Raw genomic sequence first — 22,152 nt, 5'->3', positions numbered from 1 at the left:
ATTAGCCAAAGCAGAACTGCACATTAACACCAATCAATAAAAAAGGTAAAGGACCCCTGACAGTTAAGTCCAGTCGCAGACGACTCTTGGGTTGTGGCACTCATCTCGCTTTACAGGCCGAGGGAGCTGGTGTTTGTCCACAGACGGTTTTTCCGGGTCATGTATGGACTCCCAAAACTTTGTTTGCGGAATAACAGATAGGATTGTTGGATCAAGATGGAAGGTAAGGGGAACTTTGGCAAGAGAAGCGCAAAGTGGGGCAAGGTTTAACAACTGTATATTTTCTTCTTCTCTACAAATCCCTCTACCCTTGCATTTACTGTATTCAGCAAACAAAGGGCTGAGAATATATATTGTCTAAACGTGTGCATCAACTCTGTTTACCATGAATAATGAGGTGAAATACCGTAACTTAGGTCAATACCTCATCACACCATTAACAAGATATTTTGAGGTGGATCAGGGACCCCTAACCTTGCAAGATACTCTGTGGCTTCATTTTCCTTCCTCAGAAAGTTAAATGCATGACCTTTCCCCCCCACCTTTTCTTTCCTGAGAAATGAAAGTAAGATGACTGGGAAACACCCAGAGCACAAGAGCAGAGCTGGGCGGGGAGGGGAAATAATCTTTCATTTTGATGGACAGGTCTCCTTTTAATTGCAGTGAATTATTTTCTGAGGTCACACCAATTGCAGTGATTTGGGAGAGGAATGCTGATATAAATGAACAGATTTGTACTTCATGTGGGTCACCATTTTCCTTCAAATTTTGTGAGTTAAACTGCTGGGATAGCCTGCTTTTTCCTATTCCTTTTCCTAAGAATTAAAAATCACTGTGCTTTATCTTCTTTTCCACAAATGGTACTTCCAGGAAGAGTTGGGTGATGAGGAAAAAATGGGTTTTTCCAGGTTCTCCCCCCCCCCCATGTGTCATTAAGTATTGGGATTGTTTGGAATAAAAATAGTATTTTTGAGAGAATAATACAATTCTATCGCTGAAATTCCCCCCATTAATAATAATTGCATTCTACCCCATATATCTAAATATTTTAAAATTTCTTTCCAAGCCCTCACATAGTTGCTTTTGTAGATATTATGATTGTTGATAACAACACTCTTAAATACTTCACTTTCCCCCTATTTTCCTGCCAGTAATTTCCCCCAGTTTTTTTTTTAGCTTGGTTATCCATGTTCTTAACTAACATTTGGTTTTATCTTTATTTATTGTGAAACCTGCCAATTTTCCAAATTCAATTATGTCATTTAATAATTGTAGTGTACCCTCTAGAGCAGTGTTCCCCAACCTTGGGCCTCCAGCTGTTTTTGGACTACAGCTCCCATCATCCCTAGCTAGCAAGGCCAGTGGTCAGGGATGATGGGAGTTGTAGGCCAAAAACAGCTGGAGGCCCAAGGTTGGGGAACACTGCTCTAGAGGTTGTTCCAAAGTTAAGACAATATCATCTGCAAAAGCTTTTGTTTTATAATTTTGTTTGCTCACTCTTATTCCTCTGATTTTATCATTATTCCTAATATTTTGCAATAGAATTTCCAAGATGAGAATAAAGAATAACACAGATAGTGGGCACCCTTGTCTTGTTCCTTTCATGATAATTGCATTTTTCTGATACAATGTTATTTATTATAATATTTGCCCTTTGTTCCTTATATAAAGCGTTGATGCCTTTTAACAAGGCATCAACTGGTTCCATTTTTTCAACACTACAATTAAAACCCAGGAGATGTTGTCGAACGCTTTCTCAGTGTCAAGGAAGGGCAGGGCAGCCTGTTTTTCATTTTGTACCTCCAGATATTCTGTTATATTTATAATATTCCTTACATTCTTTTTCAGTCAGGGAGAAATCCTCCTTGATCCATACGGATCAACTTATTCAATGCTTTTTTAAGTGTGTTTGCTAATACAGTTGCAAATAATTTATAACTGCTGTTCAAAAGTGAAATGAGTCAGTAATTTTCTGGTTTTAGGTGGTCTTTATCCTCTTTTGGGATTAGAGTGATATATGCCTCTTTCGACATTGCTTTTCTGAAATCATTCCAAACTGTGCAAGTGTCTTCCAAAGGAATTGAATAAAGAATGTGTGGAAACCATTTCCAAAATGGCCACCAGCTATCCTACTGAGATAATTCAGTTAGTAGAGCACGAGACTCTTAATCTCAGGACTGTGTGTTCAAGTCCCACGTTGAGCAAAAAGATTCCTGCATTGCACGGGATTGGAATAGATTACTCTTGTGGTCCCCTCCAGCTCTGCAATTCTATGATTCTACGTTTTGAGACTCATGCAGCACCTATGTCATGAATCATGGGATATACAGCAATACAATTTATGCCCAAATTGTAGCTTTTGATTTCTGCAAAATCAGCTGGACATGGAACTAAAAATGTGATTTGACATGGTAATTACTACAACACTATAATCCCTCTCCCCCAGCATCAGAAGCAGCACATTGCTGACATAGGCTTGCAGCCTTATTGAAAGGGCCTAAGAATTTTTTTCCCAGTTATATGAAATTACTTGGGGCCCCTGCCTTTTCATCTGGCGTGGATTAAAGCAGTTTCTGCTTCTTCTGTCTACAGGTATTAATGAAATGGACCATTTAATTGCTCATTTCCTGAACTCACTTCCTCTTGACCACTGGCTCTATTGCAATCAGATGGCCCAAACTCACTTGTACTTTGCAGCCATGACAGTTTGTTTGTTTGTTTGTTTGTTTGTTTACATTCATTCATTCTCTTGCATTTAAGTGAAAAAAGGAAATGGAAAAGACTAAGAGGAAACCACAGCTGTTGAAAACTAGTAGGAGAAAGGACCATGATGCACAACATTTCATGGCAGTGCGACCAAGAAATCAAGCCTAACGAAAGAAGAACAGAAAGCTGAGGCATCACCATCTAAGAATGTAGGTGAATTCTTATAGAAAAGGAAGCAGAAATTGTTGCAGTTTGTATGTTTGCCTGTGGTCAAGGATGGAAATCAATCAAGCAAATACAAGCAGTTCTCATTCACTTGGTTAATACAGTTGTACCTCGAGTTACAAACGCCTCAGGTTACAAACGCTTCAGGTTACAAACTCCAGTAACCTGGAAGAGTTACCTCAAGTTGAGTACTTTGCCCTAGGATGAGAACGGAAATTGTGTGCCGGCAGCACAGCAGCAGCAAGAGGCCCCATTAGCGAAAGCACGCCTCTAGTTAAGAACAGTTTCAGGTTAAGAACGGACCTCTGGAACGAATTAAGGTACCACTGTATTGTTGTTTTGTCAGGGTGGTATTCCACTAATGCATCCCATCATCTCAAGGATTTCTGCTTGTGCAGTGGGACTTGTCCCCTTCTCCCACCCTCCCCACAGAGATATGTGGAACCCTTGGGAAATTATTGTGCTGACAGAACAATTTCCTTATAGCTATGGTGGATTTCAGTCCAAAATGATACATAATCCGTTACTCTATTTATACATTGTTCTGACATTACCTTTACATTTGAGAGTGAGACAAGTAACATAGTATATGGATGAAACCAAACTGCAGTGGAATTGAAACAGCGCTAGTTCTCATGAATACAGCTCAGAATGGAAATCTCGGCCCTTTTACATCCTTATCAATCACCAACCACTTCACCGACTGCTCACAAACTGCAACTATTTCTATTTGTATAAATAATACTGGGTCAACCTACACACCGGACAGATTGAAGCTACAATTGCATTGAAACTTGGGGGGGGGGGGACACTGCAAAAGAAAACAGGATGACAACGCTTGAAAGAGTGGAATGCAGTGGTCTGGCGGCAATGTCTTCTGGGTTCTTTGTAATAGCTGGGGGAATGATGCCTATTCTGGGCGGCGTGGGGGGGGAGGTTTAACATGATAGCAGCCTTCACAGGGTGTGCTTCACCAGATTCCTGTCCCCTATGCATGGTGAAACCATTTATTTGCACAGAACAATGCTTGAGGGTTTGTGCTCTGTCTCATCCTTCCATTCTCTCCTGTTTTTGATTCTAGAAACCCACCTGCCACCAAAAGAAAGGGGTTGTTTCATTTTAATGCCCAGTCTTCCTGAGAAGCTTTTATGAACTACATCAGCTGTGCTATTTTTATCAAATGTTCCAGAACGCCAGCACAGTGCTAAAAATTTTAACATGCCAACTGTGCTGCTGTATCTCTCTGAATTTTTATTGCATCAGTGAGCTTGTGCTCTGACGGTCCTAACAGCCTTTCCCCAGCTATAGTTTCCATTATTTACATCAAATGCTACCATGCAGGTTCACTGAAGTTACACTACTCAGTTTGGAGACTTAATGCAGCCTGTCAGTTGTTCTTTGTTTGGTAAGACTTTCTCCAACATTGCTTCTGCCTTCATTGCTTAGGCAGCAGGAAACAATATGTTTGTCAAAACCTTTGTCTTCTCCAGTGAGCAATATATTTTTCCACACAATCACCTTGATTCTCTTCTTTCATTATCACTAAACACTTCTTATTTTTCCCTACCTTGAGTTTGTTCAGTTAATTGCACCTGCAATTTTAAAACTACATTTCTGGATCCCTCCCTCACACACAACATTGCATCTGTTTCTTTTGGGATGCCTGCAATTTCTTCACCACATTCCTGTATTTTTCCTTCAACTGCATTTGTTCTGCAGTTTCTTTCCTGACATGCCCCCCCCCCCAGTTGTCACAGGGTGTTCAGCATTAAAGCCACAAAGTGTACAGGTTCAAAACACCTTAATATGTAAAATGAAACCAAAATGAAATAAGTAATATTTCAAGGTCGTCCCGCCCACACACACAGGTGGGGGTGTGTGTCAGAAAAAACAACAATTTTAAAACTATTTTAAAAACAGCAAAGAACATTTAAAACAGAAAAAAGCATCATCAGGTTGCAGTGAAATCCAACAAAAACCTGCAAGTAAATCTAGTCTTTAGGCAAGCAAGGAGAAATTGACTGAAGCTCCTTGTATATGGGGAAGGTACCAACCATTTTCAGTTCCACTTTGCTGTTTTTAAAACTCAAATTGTCTACTGAACCCTTTCTCCCCTTCTTTATATTATTTCATTCAGTTTTGTCCATTGATACTGGCAAAACATTGCTTTGGGCTTTAACACACTGATCCTTTTCTCTGTTGGTCTTCCCATTTCTCATTCCGAACTTTTAATTTCTCTTGCACAGCTCATTTCCCACCCACTTCTTCTTAAGGCCACATTTTCCTTCTTTACTGGGCAGCCCATTTCAGCCTGCCTTCAAGACAAGTTGTGCTTCTTACCTTTACATCATTATACACCCTGTGCATTTCCCTCTGTTTTCCTTCCTTGAGCTCTCATTGAGCTCCAGTTTTGGTCTTAGGATTCTGTTCTACTAGTTGAGCCATGAATCTTGCCTATGCCTTGGCCTCATCATGCCCTAAACTTCTCTTTGGCCTCCCCTTCTTTACAATCTTTCTGGCAATTAGTAAGAGTTTCCCTTTGTGTCTATGATGCTTATATTTGTTTTTGTTTTTAATAGTAATGATTCATTTCCTATACCCAATTCCTTTGTGCCTTGGTTTGTTCAATTCTTGTTGCCAATATTCAAATTCCCTCAAAAGCCCTCCAAAGGGTAGGCACTGCACCAGAGGCACTGCAACAGAGAAGACCATACACACAGGGCCTCTCTGTATGGACTCAGGAGATGTGATGCAGTGGACAGCAAGGGGGAATGTGAGATTTGATAGTTTCTTTGTATGTATCAAGAAGCCTAACCTGATTCTAAATCTATTGCTCAGCGGTGCAGTACATGCTATGCACAAATGCATTTCCAGGCTCAATCCCCACTAGCATCCCCTCTCAAACAGATCTCAGGTAGTAGCAGGGCTGGGGCATTCATATCCAAAGTGCTCAAGGCAGCATGTTCTACCCACCTCCAATTTATCTCCATAACCACCCTATGATGTAGACTTAGTTGGGAAAGGTCAAGGTCACGCAACAAGCTTAATGGCTGAGCAGGGATTTGAACCAGGATCTCCTCAGTCCTAGTCTGAAACAACACTGAACAGTCTCCTATTAATCTGGTGACATACGAGGATGGTTTGCTTCATGTCTGGTTATTTTTTTTAACTACACTTTTATTAATTGTAATCTTTTGAGTAGTGTGTTGTTTTCTAGATGCTATTTATTATGAAGGCATGCCAACATGGGCAACTGGACGCAGGAAGTGATCTGAATGGTTGGTTCATCTATATCCAATGTCACCAACAAAACAGGGTAGATCGGTATGGCATGGCAACATACAAAAGATTGACTGTAGGCTAGTGTGATGATAAGGCAGGATGTGATGATTATTGATGATGATGGGCAATACAGCCCCTTAGGCAAGATACCAAATCTTCCTTTGCAGAGAGACTGCATTTGTTTATTTATTCCATTTCATGTGTGAATCACTTCCTATAAAATACCTGGAAACAACTGAATAATGAAAGCATCAACAGCAGCAACAACAAACTCCAATTAAAACAATTTCATACAAAAACTGTTACAACCATTTCAAATCCAATACAGGTGACAGACCTGGTTCCCAGTACCCTTAACCAGCCACAGTTCCCAGGATTCCTTGGGGGAAGCCATTTGGATGTGACTTTATTCTCCTTTTTTCTTTCAGTGAAGCAGAAAGTGGAAAAAGTTATGGTCAGATGGAGAACCACATAGCTATTCCTCAGGTGTACTCAAGACAAATACTCGATGGTGTATGGGATTGTACCTTATAACACACATTCAGTATTTTGCTGCAACCCAGCTGAGACTATATGACCTTACTCAGTGCTTTTTTTCTTAAAAAAAAGTTTAGGGGTACTCTCATTTTGACTCAAGAAAATAACCATTTTATCGTTCAAATCGGGAAAAATAAATACAGTAAATGGACAAAAGTACAAAGAACACACATTACTCAAATTGAAATACTACCCTTCAATGAGGCCAAACTTTCATGAATAAAACACCACACATTCACATTCCACACTGCTTCACACATTAAACACTCATTTCTGTCTGAGACTCAGGAAGCACCATGACAGGGGTAGCAACGGAACTGACGATTCACCATGCTATCCAACGGAACTGACAATTCACCATGCTAGAGAAGAAACTGAATTAAAAAAAGAAGTTTATTTTCCTGTTATATTCACAAAATGTTTAGGGGTTTGCGTACCCCTGTGTCCCCACCAGACAAAAGCACTGACCTTACTTTGCCCACAACTGAATGATGACTGAATGCCATACTGTGCAAGTTTATTTGGACACCAATCTCTCAGAACTCATATACATAGTAAAGGTAAAGGGACCCCTGATCATTAGGTCCAGTCATGAACGACTCTGGGGTTGCAGCACTCATCTCACTTTACTGGCTGAGGGAGCCGGCGTACAGCTTCCGCGTCATGTGGCCAGCATGACAAAGCCGCTTCTGGTGAACCAGAGCAGTGCACGGAAACACCATTTACCTTCCTGCCAGAGCGGTACCTATTTATCTACTTGCACTTTGACATGCTTTCGAACTGCTAGGTTGGCAGAGGCAGGGACCAAGCAACGGAAGCTCACCCCATTGAGGGGATTCGAACCGCTAACCTTCTGCTCAGCAAGCCCTGGGCTCAGTGGTTTAACTCACAGCGCCACCCGCGTCCCCATATACACAGTATTGCAGCCTTAATTTCTTGGCTGCCCTAGTGATTTTAGAGGGAAAATTAAAGCTGATTTTAGATAGATAGATGATAGATAGATAGATAGATAGATAGATAGATAGATAGATAGATAGATAGTCTACAGACATTCCAAATAATTGCTTTGGAAAACATGCTTCTTATGAAGCAAAGGCACAAATATTTTTGTGACATCTGATATTTAATTGATGAGAGATCCTGAGCCAAGATGCATATAGACTGAAGCAAGAATGTCTTGTTCTGCCCTTGCTAATGTGAAGTTTCTTGGCTGCATTTCAGGATTACTAACAGAGAGATAATTCTGAATTTCTCATCCAAAGGTGGCATCTCCTGAGTACACTGCTCAGCTGTCATGGTCACAAATCAATAGCACTGTCAACATAAGATGTCTAAATATACATACATGACCCATATTAATAAAGCACCAGAACACTAAAGACTCTTCTAAAGACCTTGTGGCAACATGCATCATTATTTGCCATCTCTCTAGAGCATAGATCAGCAGGAGTGATTTACAACCCGGCAGTCATCATGGAGTGTGATGACAAACATGGAACTATCATAAACTATTGCTGCAATAAAATGAAGCCTATTATATAGCCATTTATAATGACAATAAACTTTGGCGGTGATTATTTCATTTCCCAGTAAACTGTATCCTATTTCCAAGACACCTCAATGAAGTTATTAGTCATGACCCTTTTGAAAGCAGGTTGGTATAAAATTATATTCATGCACAGGGACTGGAAACCACAGGCATTGCTTGAAAACAATATCCAGTCTATTGTATTACATGGCAGCTACTAAATATTGATCATGACAGCAGCAATATAACATGGTTTCTCTCTAAGTGTGATGTTCTCAGTTGATTAATCATGGTTAAGTCATCAATGGCAACCTAGGATCATACATTATTTCCCTAACCTTCTTCTGGAATGTGAGTTCCCCATGTGATATTCAACTATGATTAACCAATATGCCTGCCCCAATGTTAATTCAGGCTAGAGTTAACTGGGGTAGGATTCTGCTTACGTCAATATTTGACACCCTATAAATAGCAGTTTCAGATCTTGAGTGAAGCAGGGATACTAATTTCAGGTGCATGTCTGCTCAGAAATAAGCCTTATTCCATTCACAGGGACTTACTCCCAAGTAGGTATGTAAGAAGTCATACATTTCTGTTCCAAACCAGGTTCACTGTAGGCAGTGCTGCTTTCATCCCACTGCAGTTCAGCTTTTGACAAAAAAACAACCCCTAGGTTATTCATTTTGATGTCTACTCTAGTGGAATTTTCTGTCATTACTACATTATTCCACACCATTCATTTCAATGCAAGGAAAGAATAATCGATTATGTATTTGTGGAGTGAATGCAAGGGGAGGGGACTGAAAACAATGATGATTGCAGGGCAGGGATTCAATTCAGTTTGCATTCAAAAGAAATCTTAAAAATTTGCACTTTTCAAAACAATATGAAAACTGAAATAGAGCTTCCTTTGAAATTTAAAACTATTTGAATTTTGCAATGCAGTTCACCAACTAACCAATATTTATTTTAAAAAAAGCATATAGTAGACAATGTGCATCAAAATAAATATGTTAGTGAAAATAACTTACAAAAATGCATTGGGGGAAAGCACTTGTATTTTGCAGATCCTGTGATATTTTAAGATAAGAAATTATGAAGTATTATAATATTAACAAGTGACTGATACTATTTGTCACTTTGGAAGGGCACATACTTTTGTCTTTTAGCACAGTGTTTCCCAACCTTTTCCCAACCGTGGTCCCCTTCCAACTTTGTTTCTTTCCTGTGCTCCCACCCCCCACCCCGTCCTACCGGTAGAAAAGTAGCTATTTAAATGTTTTGTTTGTAAATAGAACTTGTTTTAATTATAATTTTTGTAATTTATACAAAATACAATTACATAAAATGATAGGAACATAATGAAATATTGTTGAATCAGAAAAACATAGAATCATAGAGCTGGAAGGGACCCCAAGGGTCATCTTTCTAGTGCAACCCCCTGCAACGTAGGAAACTCAGCTAAAGCATCTATGACAGATGGCCATCCAACCTTTGCTTAGAAACCTCCAAGGAAGATGAGTCATGAACCTCCCGATGGAGATCCATCTTCCCCATGTTATAAAAAGTAAACAACACTTATCTGACCCCAGTTTTTGACACAGAGGGGGAAACCTTACAGAAAACAGTCCAAAAGCATCCCCTCCAACATTTCTCCTCCCTCTCCTGCTGGAAACAAAGCAGGACTGCTCCAAGAAAATGCATGTGGCAAAAAGAAGCACTAGGCCACCCTGGGGGGGGGGCACTCCCTTGCCTGCTTGTGATTAGCCAAGCAAATAGCCAGCCAATCAGGATTTTTTAAAAAATGTCAGTGATGCAACTTACTTGCAAGCTGAGAAAATTATATAAAACATTCATGGTGCTAAAATGTCCCATTTTACAGTAAATTGATTTCAAAAACAACAACGACAACATCAGAGAGCCAGAGAATAATGTGTTATAAGGCATGCAGCCCAGTCCTATGCATGCTTACTCTGAAGTCAGTTCCAGTTAATTCATTAGGACTTACTTTCAAGTAAGTATGCTGAGGACTGCAGCCTTAGACCAGTAGAAATTTTGGCAACCTCATGCTAGTGACAAATGCCACTTTGCAGTGCTTGGAAGTCACCATAGGGCTTTTGTAAAATCCACCTTGTTGCCATTTTAAAATTCTGAAACAGTTGCCATATTCTTGTGACAATGTGTTTTACATTTGCATAGTAAATGCCACAAGACTTGAGCATGAAGATATGCTAGAGGTAAGGATATATGGGTGAATATGGATGACTAGGAATGTTAAGACACTCCTTGTGTAGACACTGTATATTTTGGGAAATGGGAATTCAGTGGTACAGAAATGTTGTAAAACCAGCACACTGCTTCTGCATAGGCCATGTGGGTTTTTTCCCTGCACAACAGAACCATCACTTAACTGATATCTGGCACAGCAAGTCTACAGAATCCATTGTAGTGTATGGATAGGTATTATAAGATTTGATAGAAAAGACCTTATCTGGAAATGAGCCTGACTCCATCCTTACTGCATCCACACTTGTCAGTTCTTTTGACCTTCGACAAGCACATTCCACAGCTATTGTCATGCCGTGTGATTCAATTAGCCCTCTCTGTGAACAGCCCTAGTTTTCTGCCTTGCTAATTCTCTAGCCTGAAACAGCAGCTGCCTCCCTATCAAAACTTCCAGCACAGAGTGCTGACATTTGGAGATAAATAGAAAAGCACTAGAAAGGCAGCTAATTCTCATCTCACCCTGCCTGGAATTTCGATTGCAATTTTCTTTTTAAGATGTCTGTCCACAGCACTGGCAGAGAGATATGTCAGACATGAAGCAACACTAACAGAAAGACAAGCTCACACTTTGCATGTCAAACAATGGCATGGATAGATTTGGAAAATTCACAGCACATGTACAATGCCATTAATTCCACCAGCATTTGAAGCACCAATTTGAAGCTCTGGCAAAGGTTGCAGTAGGACATCATTGCCATGAAAGCACTGAATGTCGGACTTGCTGAAGCATGGGCATTGTGTCCAAATTGCAGTGCCTCCTAAGAACATACGATTTAGCCTGGTTGGGTTAAACCCAATGTCTGTTGATTCCAGCACACACACACATTCGCTCTGCTGCAATAGCCATCCAATTGCCCCTGGGAAGTTCATAAGCAGAGTACTATGGTGGCTGCTCTCCCTCTTGTTTGTTAGAGCAGGAAGAAATATCATGCCACCACATGCGCAGAATTCTTTTCCTTTTCTTTGCAATTACATCTGACAGGCTTATGATCCATGTATTTGTCTAATCACTTTTAAATTGCATCTATGCAAAAACAAAAAATAAAATAAAAATAAAATAACTCATGATTTTCTTGAAGACAGTCACCAGAGGGCAATTTCATGACTTACAGTCTGTCATATGTGATTGGACTCCCAATTCCTATCAGTATCAGTTAGCATAGCCAATGATCAGGGATTATAAGATTACCATCCAACAATATCTGGGTAACATCATGTTGGCTAGCCATAGGATCTCTATCCCTGCCTCACAAGCCATTTATGGAATTGACTTGGGACTCACTACAACGTGGTGGATGCCATGTCTGTCTGAAAAAGATTCTACTCAAACTGGACCTCGGGTTTCCAATCCTTAGTATGTTTGGGGTGGAAATTCCACTCTATCCCAAATAGAGGTGGGAGAAGAAGCTCAATTGGTTCGCATTTTAATGAGAAACTACCTAATTTGCACTTCACTGTTCAACATGTCAAGCAAAGCACAGCTGTCCTTTGAAATGAACACTCCTCCAAATTGTTTGATGCAGTTGTCCAGCCAACCAACGTGTATAAAAATGCATATATTAGTGAAAATAATATTTAAAATGCATGTGTATATTACTCAAAGCTGCATACAAAAATGTGTTTTAGATTACATTTGCACTAAATTGATTAATTATATTGAATAATAATAATAAAAAAACCAACAACCTGCAAATAGCTGCAGAAATGTGGGGAACTAAATGCATGCACTTACAGCAACTCCTAAGGTGCACAGAATACAGATGCATACTTGCTTCTAGCAACTACATAGCTGGCATAAACTTTTCCAGGTTTTTGCCCCGACGGAACACTTGAAGCAACAGTAGGATCACACCTCCCTAGGTTTATGTCCTCTCGTCTGATGGAACGCAAGCCTGCAACCTGAGACTTCTGCTACACGGAAGTTGCCACTGTTCATGCCTCTTCAAGCCATTCTTGGTTCTAGGAAACAGTGAGGCAGGGGACAGTGGAGGTTTGACTGCCCCATCCCTTGCTTCAACAGCCTCTTCCTCTGTTTGCAACATGTCCTGCACCCGCTACTCCACCTGTGACTGCTCAGACTCTTCCCTTTCCTCCAGCCCTGGCTCCTCCCTCATGAATGGCACAAAATCCGATAAATCACTGGACCCTCCCCTGAGTCAGCATCTGCCTCCCCCCCCCCGGGGTCAGCATCGGGCCCCCTGCCTCTGCCACACACTCATCAAAGCCCTGCCAGTCCCTCACACAAACACACACCCTGAATGTATCCAGAGTTTACATGTAACATTCAAGCTCAACAGATGCTCCTTGTGTCATTGAATACCTCCATTCAAAAAATTACCAGTATGGGGGGGGGGCGCAAATAAAAAACTGTAAACAGTGGCTCTGGGTGACATAGATTGCATCAGCATATGAAACATCAGTGAGTTTCTGCAGTGCACAAACTCCCCACCCCCCACCCAGAAGAAAACGAACGCAGCCAGCAACGAGCACACATCTGTCCTGCTTGCAGGAGACAAGCATCATTAGGAGTCAGGAAAGCACTGGTGTGGGGAATGGGAAAGCCATTCAAGTAGCAATTCACTCAGACGAGTGTTTCGTTGGTTCTTTGTATTAATGTTTGCTCCTCAGATGCAAAAGGCTATTAAGTGCTTTTTAGAAGACAGGTGTAGCGTCCTTGTTGATGGAAGTCTATAATGACCTTACAGTTCCTGGTGAATGCAACAGCTGATGCAGAGTAAAATTGCTGCAGTAATTCATTATTGATTGAAGAAGACACCCCAATGCAGCTTGTAGGCGCAAGGAGACATTTTCCGGGAGGCAAATAATAAAAAATTAAAAAAGGGGGGGGGGAAGTAAGCATACATAAAGTCAGGCTTTCAACAGCTAAAATGAACAAACAAACAAACAGGAATCCAGGTCAAACACATTAAATTCTTGAGTGGTCAGCCTGCCCTACTGTAGCGATGCAGCGTAGACTAATGTCATTTCTAGGCCAGGAGTGAAGAACCAGTCCCTTCTTGCAAAACGTCCAAGGGCCAGCAGTGGGCAGGACCATTGGCAAAAAATGGGAGGAGCGATGAATGTTAATTTTACCTTTGTATAGTAGGCTGGGTTCTATGCCCCCTAGCACACCCCTCTCTATACCCTTTGTCCAGACAAGCAAGAAGCTTTATCAGAGTTCAAGAACACAGCTTGGCCAAAGCACATGGTGGGTGATGTAGGGCTAGTGTGGCCCGGGGGAAGTTCCAAGAGCCAGGTAGAAAGGCTTTGTATTTGGCCCCCAGGCCTGGAGTTTATCACCCCTGATCTAAAGCCTTAGCCCTGTGCCATTGATTCAAAATCCAGAGCAATCATTCACACACATACATTATTTGATGTTAGCTGCCCTGAGCCTGGTCTTGGCCAGGGAGGGCGTGATGCAAATAAAAGTTGTTGTTGTTATTATTGTGTGAAATTTGGGTTGTACTTCAATGAGAGTTAATTTGTAGTGGGGTGTGCTCTGTTGTGGTTCTTCTGTTTTCATACGGATTTGCACATTTATTTTGTAATAAAAATTTTAATACTAGCACAGCAAAAGTGAAATGATATAGTACCGTATTGGCCCGAATATAAGCCTCACCTGCAAATAAGCCACACCTTTAAAATTTGGCAACTTGGGGGAGGCTTGGGAGCTGCAGACGGGACGGGCACTGTTGCCCTGCACTCCTCGGCTGCTGTTAGGGGGGAGAGTCATGCCACTTTGCTGATGGCCTTCTCCCTCTTCCCCCTTCCCTCTGGCGGCTCAAGGGAGGCTTTGGAGCGGTGGGCGGGTGGGGGTGGAGCCATGCCACTTTGCCAGTGGTGTAAGGTCACGAATATAAGCCACACTTTAACTTTTTACAATCAGAATTTTGAGGGAAAAAATGTGGCTTATATTTGAGCCAATACGGTATAATTAAAATAAATATGCAATCAGTATTAACTACTAACACAATGACATTCTTCACACTCTGAAAGATTCATTTACACATCTGACCATACTCAGTAATATCCACAGTGCTTTTTTTCTTTTAAAAAAATGTTTAGGGGTACTCTCATTTTCCTACTCATATTGAAATACTGCCCCTCAGTGAGGCCAAACTTAGATTCACAAAATGTTTAGGGGTATGCGTACCCCTGCATACCCTCCAGAAAAAAGCACTTAATACCCCCCCCCCCCCGAAGTTCCTGCTGCAGAAGACTAGGGAGAAAGTCTTACCTGCACTCATGAATTACACATGTAGACTTTATATACTGGGATCATATCCAAAGTTTAGCTGAAAGGGGAGAAGAAATAGAAAAAATGGTGTGTGTTTGTGTGTGTGTGTGTGTGTGTGTGTGTGTGTTTAGAAGAACCTACTGTAGTTAACAAGGTGACATTAAAGATTAAAAGCTTTTGGATAATTAGAAGTTCAGATAAATAAGAGTATTGTTTTTCCCTGACTTAAATTAACATGGGGCTGCTCAGCTAATTCAGTTATCGAAAAAGTAGATTAGATGATTTCTACAGCAGCAGTATCTAATCTGTAGATCAAGTTCAAGTATTCATTTCTTTTGACAAACACTCACATGTTGAGTCCACACCCTTGGAGGGAGTTTTTCTAATTCTGCTTAATTATCTTTGATAGTTGCACCTTGGTTTAATTTGCTCTGACAACTTTGAATAAATTGAAGTAGGCAACCCTGCTCCCCACCCCCACCCCCACACACACTTGCAAAGTTAACACAGACTTTGCCAACTATGGTAGTGAAGTTGCTTGCACAACTTCCAAATGGAAAAATGCAAGGTTTCATATATCAAAGTAATAAATTCCTCTGCAAATGGGAAATTTGAAAAGGGGAGTGGGTAATGTCAATGAGGTGTACTGCACATTTTCCTTTAGGGAATAAAAACCAACAGCACCGTAATGGCCAAAATGTCTGAGCAAGTGGTACATAGTTGCATCCTAGTGAGGTTTCTAGTGCTAACATTTCACTGCCATCATGAGCCAAGATGGGACATGGCTTTGTAGAGCTATATTGGCAGGGATTGCCTCACCATGAAGACTCCAGTCTCCAAATTTATAGCATCTAATAGTGTATTTTTATTTTTATAGATAGTTCTAGTAGGGGGGGTGCAGCTACGGCATACCCTTGACCACAGAATGGCACACTCCTATTTAAATGGTCATCATCTTCCACTGAGCCACCCAACTTAAGGAGAGGTGCACAGGGAAGGGGATTTATTCAGCTGACACGACCCTAGTGATCCATGGGCTGACTGATGTCACAGCCAGGTTGGCCTCGTATTCTATTTCTATAGGTATTTTAGGCCTCCTTTTTGGGCCTAGCTCTCACAAACCAGCAGAGACAAGCAAACACAAAATATACTATGCATTGTAATGAACAAGTTTAAAGCAGCTTGAAAACCAATGCATAGGCTAGACTAGAGTCCTTCTGTAAAAACAACCCAAAATAGTTTCAAAACCAGAAGCAAAAGCAACTCAAAGCAATCAAGTTTCTAAGTTCTGTTTGAAGGTGTATACTGTAGAGGCCAATACGCAGATTAGCTGTAAGGGAGGCCCATATCCAAGGCAGCCACCAACAAAACAGGCTTATGAGCAAAGCCTGTCAGGGTGATTTTTAAAGAACAGGTAGGTTTTCATAGGTAAAGGCTGACCCCACACTATTTGGAGTTTTAAAGGTTATCACCAGCATTTTGAATTGTGCTTACAGCATACTTTTGGTCCAGATTAAAAACATAAGAAGAGCTTGCTGGATCTGACCAATGGCCCATCTAGTCCAGCATCATGGGAAACCTGTAAGCAGGACCTGAACAAAACAGCACTCCGCCCTGACTGTAGTTTCCAGCAACTGGTATTCAGCTGGTAGTACTACCTCCGACAATGAAGGCAGAGCATAGCCATTGATGGCCTTCTCTTCCATGAATCTGTCTAATCCACTTTCAAAGCCATCCAAGATGGTGGACATCACAGCCTCCTGTAGGAGCAGATTCCATAGTCTAACCAAGTGCTGAATGAAGTACATTCCATCCTGAATATTCCAATATTAATCTTTATTAGATGTCCATGAATTTTAGTGTTCTGAGAGTGGAATAAAAGCTATTATCTATCTACTTTCTCCATTGCATGCATCATTTTATAATTTTATAAACAATATCCTTTTTGAGGTGAGGCATCCAGAACTGTGTGTAGTATTGCAAATGCAGTCACATCATAGGTTTGTATAATGGCATTATGTTGGCAGTTTTATTTTCAATTCTTTCCCTAAGGTTCCCTAGCATGAAATGTGCCTTTTTCACAGCCGCAAGCAATGCTTATGAGGCTGGGGGAGAGCTGCTGTCTGAGTGATTCAGCCTGGGGCAAGGGGTGAACTATATTTATTACAAGAACCCTTCCATTTCTATTTAAATATGGCTTTTTTCAAGTTTATGAAACTGAAGAGTGCTTATGAAACTGAAGAAACAAAGCCAACCATGTCTAAAGAGCATAATCTGTCCTTACATCTAAAAGGACACAGAGCAGCCCTTACATGCTGAGGGTAGATGATGGCAATGTATTATGTGTATTTAATTTATTAGTGGCTCGCCAGATACAGAGTTTCCAAGTGACTTAGAAAATTTTAAGAGCATAAAGCATGACATAAAATAAAAAAGAAGAATAAATCACTATAAAATCAGACAATAACCCACAAAACCTAACCAATAAATCAGCAGCAAAAACATATAATCAATAAGCAGTAAAAATCATCATACTCCAGCAAATGCCTGGGAGATAGTACAGAAGCAGGACAGCTTGGGTACCCACGTATTGCTCTCCAAGGCACAACAGCCAGTAGCAGAGGGGGGGGGGGACTTGGTAGGAACATTTGCAAACCAGTGGACTAAGGCAAAGGTTTCCTTGGTTTACCCAGTGCTGAGTCAGTACCTGAACTCTGTAATGGATTGTTTGGAGCAGGTATTTCCCTCCAGCTTGCTTACTCTAGGAGGGTTGTGTGAGATCTTAGATGACCCCTTCTTATTCAGCACCCCACACCCCATCTATCTATCTATCTATCTATCTATCTATCTATCTATCCATCTATCTTCTGCCACCCACCCTAAGCTGCAATCATGTAAGCAGGGCTTTGTTTTCAGCCAGAACTTGCCAGAACTGGCACCTCTCAGGTGGACGCTTTTGCCATTATAAGAAAATAAGAGAGATGTTCATGGTGAGTTTCAGCACCTCTTTTTCTAGAAAAATAGCACTGTATGCATTATGTGTAAGTTGTTGGACCACTGTGTAGATTGGCTTAAAATGCTCTCCTCCTCCATTCATAGCAGGGGGGAAATTGGGCATGTATTTTCCCCTCTCTTGGTCCTTCTCTGAGTATTCAAGGTTCTAGAGTTTAAGACCTTTCATGGTTTGGGACTTGATAGAAGCTCTTCTCCCAATACTAGCCTTCTTAGTAAGTACTGACACCAACTTTGAAGGCCCTCCTTCAGTTGTCCACCATTCTTGGAGATGTGGTGGATGGCCAGTGAGGAGAGGTCCTTCTTGGTAGTAATGCCCTATTTGTGGAATATTGCCTTAAAACCTACCTTGATGCCCTTTCAGAGCCTGGTGAAGTTCTTTTCTGTGTTGTTGGTAGTTGTTATATATATTTTTAATTATTTCTATCCCTCCTTTTCCCAGGCCAAGGCTCAAAGCGAATTGCACAAATTAAAGCAACACAGATAAAATACAAAAAGCTAAAAACATATAAAAGATATCTATAGGCCTGATATCTATACTATATATACTGCTATTTTTAAAAAGATCTGCTGCTTTTATATTTGTTTTTATTGTGTGGTTGTATTATTTATTGTTTTATATTCTTGTAAGACTTTGAAAGTTTTTCTGGTGCGGGAGGTTATGCATAAGAGGAACTTGGTGGTACCCACAGAACCTCTTCAAATGACATGTTATCCCAGAATACAGCTTTCAGTCCTCTCTGTACATAAATATTTGACAGTGGTAAAGAAACGGATGAGCTACAGTAATAATTATTTGCTCATTTGTAATGTGGGTTGTTGTCAAGGAGACAATTTTAGGTTGCCAACATAACGTCTCCTTTTGAATGATTTACATGACCGTTTTTTTCCACAGCTAGATATCCACCCTCCCCCACCCCCACCCCCCAACACACAGAGAGAATGTATCTTTTACGATGGGTGCCATGAAGTGGCACAAACCACACTGACTGAGAAGTAGGTACGGTTTTTGTTTTCTCCCAGATTGTGGAGTGTCTTCCTTCCAACCATTTCTCGTGACCTAAAAAGCAGGAAGATCGAACTCAGCTTTCTGTTTCTTATTCTATTTTATTTTTACTGCTGTGGGTGTAAGTTGGAAAGTGAAAACCATTTGTTATGGGTTATTAGTTCCTCTTGCGCTCTGCTAGTAAACTGCCTTTGAACTGTAATCCTAAGTGCCTCTGCTGCCTGGCCAGCCTTCACAGAGTGGTGGGGGCACCACCACATCCACATCCCAAAGCGGGGTGGGACAAACAGTTTATTATGCTAGCCTGGAGCTCATGCAGCAATCGGTCTCAGATGGGATCCAATGCCATCACATGAGAGCAGCAGGACTGGCTCAAGGTCCAATGGCCCCTGGGCCAACAAAGCCCTTGGAAAGCTCCATTTCGTGGCTTTCCACTGGCTGGTGCTGATGGGGATACTGTCAGAGATGCTTCCACCCCCACACTTGGCAGCTGCAAATGGGATCTTTGTGGTAGTGAAGTCACACTGGCATCACTCTGCAGGCAGCGCCCAATGGGAGGCTAGCAGGGCTTGGCAGAGGGACACCTCTGTCCAGTTCAACAGAAATGCAACCAGCCTCGTGGCGCAAAGGTGACTTGGATTGTTCTGCTAACCTCTTAACAAAATGCTAACTTGAGTAACAGTAGATTCACAGAAGTATGGTGTGATTCAGTCTTGTGCCTCCACATGGCAGCTTTTAATGTACATACAGGTCGTGGATGTTGTCCTAGCTTGGAATGTGTGGCTTCTGTTTGTTGGATGGAAGAATTAATGGCTCATCAAGCAATCGATGTCAGAAACACTTGGTCTCCCATTATTAAAAATAATGAAATAAACACGCCGGCTGCCTCCCGGAAAAACAGCTGCTTCTTTGTGCATCTTTCAAATTTCAGCCCTAATATATTTTTGGAAGAGGTGCACTGAATCACATGAGCAGAAAGAGTGCTGCTCTAGGCAGTCCATTTCTTCTAGCTGTCAGGCTCTTTTGTTTTATAGATTTTGTTGGCTCTATAAAGCACCTTGACACACTTCGCCAGACCTCTGGCTTCCTATCTCCTCCATTTTTTTTCTGACTAAGTGAGATGCCACTTTGAAAGGCGCTGATGCATCACTGTTAAATTACACCCACGGTATGTGCAGACAGCCATGGAGTGAATTTACTCCTACTTACCAGCTCAGTGTTTAATTCATTTCAAGCACAGAGTAGCAAGGGTGGTAGTAACAGAAAAATAATATGGTAGATTGGCTATACAGGTTAGACAACCAGGTCCAGAAGTGCTCAACCCTCTGGAAAGTGACCACTAGCCCATCTTCTCAGGTTTATTAGACAATGGCTCCCACAGCCTATTTTAGTTGTCAGATCTGAAACACTTGGCATCAATACCAAGGGTATTTACACGAAGCTATCTGCATACAGTGTTCCAGGATTTTTCTATTAGTTTGCTCACACGAATGGTGGCACCTTTAAATATCTGTATGCATACTACTCATATTAAGACAAATGTTCAGAATTCAATGGCATACACCTTCTTACTCAACTCCCTTCACAGAAAATTTAAGATTATCCATGGCAGGCCACTGACACCATCTCATCCCTTCTAGAATCCTTCGCTTAAACACACAGTGGTTTGAGTTCAGGCTAAGCCTAATGATACCTGGGGACAAAACAGGGGCTGAAGCCATGTGCCAGATTACCATTTTCTGCCACCCAAACCCAGTATTTCAGCAGCAATATTCCTTCTACCCCACATCCCATCCCTTCCACACCAAGTGATCCTGGTATTCAGGGAGGAAATGACAGCTCTTCTTCTTCGGAGAAGAGGCTCACTGGAACCTAAAAATTATGGTGTGAGACATTTTTCAAATAGAATCATAGAACTGTAGGGTTGAAAGGGATCTCAAAGGTAATCTAGTCCAACTCCTTGAAACGCAGGAATCACCGTAAAATAATCCCTAACATAGGCCATTCAACCTCTGTTTAAAAATCTCCAATGGAGAGTTCACCACCTTCCGAGGTAGTCCATTCCATTATCAAACTGATTTTCCTGTCAGACAGTTCTTCCCAATGTTTAGGCAAAATCTTTATTGTAATTTGAATCCATTGGTTTGGATCCTATCCTCTGGAGCAGCAGAAAACAAGCTTGCCCCATCTTTCAAGATGGCTACCATAACACTGATAAAAGTACTCCTTACCTGCATGCTTCCTGTTGGACTTCTTTAAAAACATAATTGCTCTCTAAAAAATTATTATTAATCTGTGTCCACTCAAACATAACTCTTCACTCCAAACAGACTTGAAAGGAAAGGTGAAGTTAAGGATAATCAAACAACATTCTCTACAACCCTATCACTACCTAAGAGCTAATGAGAACAAAACCCTATTCCTGAATTACAACTGTCACTGATTCTCTGTCGTACAATATGCAGTGGGAGAAAACACAGTGTGATTTGGGAGCCTGGTTCACCTTACCAAGTAACTTGCAAAGGAAGGGAAATTGCTTTCCCAGTCGATTTTGCCCAAAGGTACTATCATCATTATTTTTAAATGTGTTATTTGTTCTTCTGTATGTGGAGGCTCAGTTGTTCTGAGAAAGAGTGAATTTAAAATGTTTAAAATATGGCAAGTATTATGGTAAGCAGTTTGTCCTTTGGTTTCATGCATTTTGCTGCATTTTGTGGAGCTGGTTTTTGTGTTTTGTTTTTCTAGCAATAGTACAGGGAGAGCAAACAAGTACAAATGTAGTCCTGCTGGACTTTGCCACCTAGTGTCGGGTGATGAGAGTTACTGGGATTTGTTTGTATTTCCCCCCTCCCACCCAGATTTCACCAGTTTCCTTCTTGTCCTTCCTCCTCTGCACAATATTTGTGAGCTCATCTGAATAGGATCTTTTGGTGTTTTGGCAGCCACACTGAGGCATCAGTTGTTGCGATATGAGCTGAAGTGATGAAGTTTCTTTTTTTTTCTTTTTTAAAGATTTTTTTATTATTTTTACAATAAAACAGAGAAAGAAAGAACATTACATAAACATAAACACAATTAAAACACAATACATAATGAACAATAAACATAATAGAAATAATAACAATAACAACCAACAAAGAAAAAGCATATACAAACATTAACAAATATCTATCTTTGTATTTTACTTGTTTCTGACTTATCTGTTAGGGGACTTCCCCTGTTCCCTCCACTGCCTTTAAAATCATATATACTGTTTAGGTAGCTTTGTATCTTTTTCCAATAACATTTACCAAATCTCTTTATACTCTTTAAAATTACTTAATCTAATATACA

Source organism: Lacerta agilis, chromosome 2 (genome assembly GCF_009819535.1).
Source record: "Lacerta agilis isolate rLacAgi1 chromosome 2, rLacAgi1.pri, whole genome shotgun sequence".
Classification (NCBI taxonomy): domain Eukaryota; kingdom Metazoa; phylum Chordata; class Lepidosauria; order Squamata; family Lacertidae; genus Lacerta; species Lacerta agilis.
Note: the sequence above shows the minus strand (reverse complement) of the source record.